Here is a 2,435-nt window from a genome sequence, read left to right as displayed (position 1 = left end):
ATTATATTTTTTTAATTTTTCAAAATTTCATACTTATTATAATCACAATAATCATATGTACCACTAAATTTCTCCTCTTACCCTGCCGTATATACAGACACACATGAATATACAATCATAGAGAGCAGAACTTGGAAGTTGGAACCTTCTTTTCTGAAAGGAACTATTTCTCCATCTTCCCGGGCAAAATGCCTGGATCGGTTTCTACAGAGTATCTAGCAACAAAAGAATGCTTCTAGACTCCTACTTCTTCTGGACATAAAGTTCAGTTTTTATATTGAAGTGTTTAAGCATTTCCAATTTCATGAGCAAGATTTTCTAGTCAGTTAAAGTTGGTTAAAGGTAGAAGTTTTTTTTTTTTTGTCTTTAATATTTTTAAAATTATTTTTAACGTTTAATATGACGATTTAGTTTTATCCTTAACGTTTGAAATAATTTTAATTTTATCTTTATTATTAATCTTTTGACAGTTCATTATCAGTCAATTTTTTCTTTTTCGATTTTAACCTTAACTTAATTTCAACTTCTAACCTCACTATTCTCACTATCATCACCATCACCACCACCTATCCATCCACCGTCACCACTAGCCACCAACACAAATTCTCCTAACACATCCAAGAACCTACCTTCGGAATCTACCAATGTTGAACCATCTTCACCCAAAATTTCACTTTCAATCGCGAAATTATCCAACTCCAGAATGCCGAAACCCACCACAACCCTCTTCAAATCGGTGCGTAGCTCGAAAAGATGCCCTACTTTACTAGTCACGGAAACCACAAAAAAAATGCAGTAGGACTTGGCTCGGTAGTTCCCAAAGCGACGTGCCACAACGCTGTAGGAAGCGCCACGGTCCAATAAAAAATGGCGGTGCCCTGAGTGCAATTGGAGGCAATTTGGGGATGTGAAGAGCAGAAGGAGGGGGAAAGTTGGTCAAGGAGTTGGGAGAAGAAAGGTTGGGACATGCGGAATGCATGGAGCCAACGTGAATTGGTGTTGGCAGTGGATAAGAACACTACAAGAAAAATATTGAATACTGTCGGATTTTTCGTCAGATTTAGCGTCGAATTTACCAGCGATTGAGACAATAAAGTTGTCAAGTCAAAGTATTACTGGCGAACACTACAAGAAAAACGATGAGTACCATCAGATTTACCGTTGTATTTATCGGCGACGATTACAGTCGGATGTAGCGATGGGTTTGATGAGGAATTCGTCATGTCAAATGATTACCAGCGAATAGTCGCTTCTGACGGTAAATCCTCTAGTAACTTTTGGCGAAAAACCATGACAAATAAGTGCCAAACTTTACCATCGAAAAAATCTAACATTAGACACGTTTAATGGAACACTGTGTTTTGGTAATCCGCATCGCGTTACCGTCGGAAATATCCACCAGTAAATCCGACGACGATCGTGCCCTAAATTGGAGCCGCAAACCCCTTCCCCTTCATTTCAAATTCTCTCTCTCTCTCTCTCTCTCTCTCTCTCTCTCTCACACCCTCCCACACTCTCTCTAACCTTCTCCTCTCTCCTCTTCGTCAACCTCCTCAGCCGCCACTGCCGCAAACGTCGTCGCTGCTGCAACGCCCCTGCTTGTTGCTATTGTTGCTATTGCAAACGTCACCGCCGCTTCTTACGCTTCCGCTGTCGCCTAGTGGGGTTCCTGCCGCCACTGCTGCAACGCCCCTGTCACTTCTGGTTCTGCCACCACTGTACCTCAACCCCTCCGATCCTCTCCGTTTTCTCTTGTTCTGCATTCAAGGTATTTTGTTTGAACTTCATTTATTTTAAATTCTATTATATCAAGTTAATTAATTAGTTAGTACAGTTTAATTATTTTGATTTTCTGTTTTAGTAGATTTGGGTGGTTAGGATAGGTTAGTAAAAAAATGCTTGACTGTATTAATAATGATTGAACTATTTGTATGTTATCTTAATAATAATTGACAAAATTAATTAATTGAGAAGGGTTGATGGATATTTGGTATGATGGAACTCTTGAAAGGTGAAAAAATTCTAATGTTAGAGGAGATTCTATCAAAATTTCTATAAGATTTTCAGTGAAATTGAAAAAATTAAAATCATGTTAGTGATGAACAAAGTTCATGTTTTATAAGAACAATTTTTTAATTTTTTTTATTCAAGAGTAAATTAGGTTAATATGTTAGTTTAATATAGGTTAATTAAATTAGAATAGAGTATTTAGACTTTTATCAAGGTTTCATATAGGTTAATATATTAATTTTGTTAAATTAGGTTAATTTTAGATACAGTTTATGGTTTAAATTAGTTTAGAGTAACTTGGATTTAGTTAGGATTGATTTAGGGTTTGTTGTTGAATTAATTTAGAGTAATTATTGTTTAATAAATTTATTAGCCAAAATACTTATTTATTCTAATTTAATTATTTTATTTTGAAACTAAAACAC

The sequence above is a fragment of the Arachis ipaensis genome, chromosome B06 (assembly GCF_000816755.2).
Source record: "Arachis ipaensis cultivar K30076 chromosome B06, Araip1.1, whole genome shotgun sequence".
NCBI classification, from domain to species: domain Eukaryota; kingdom Viridiplantae; phylum Streptophyta; class Magnoliopsida; order Fabales; family Fabaceae; genus Arachis; species Arachis ipaensis.
This window is presented reverse-complemented; position numbering follows the sequence as displayed.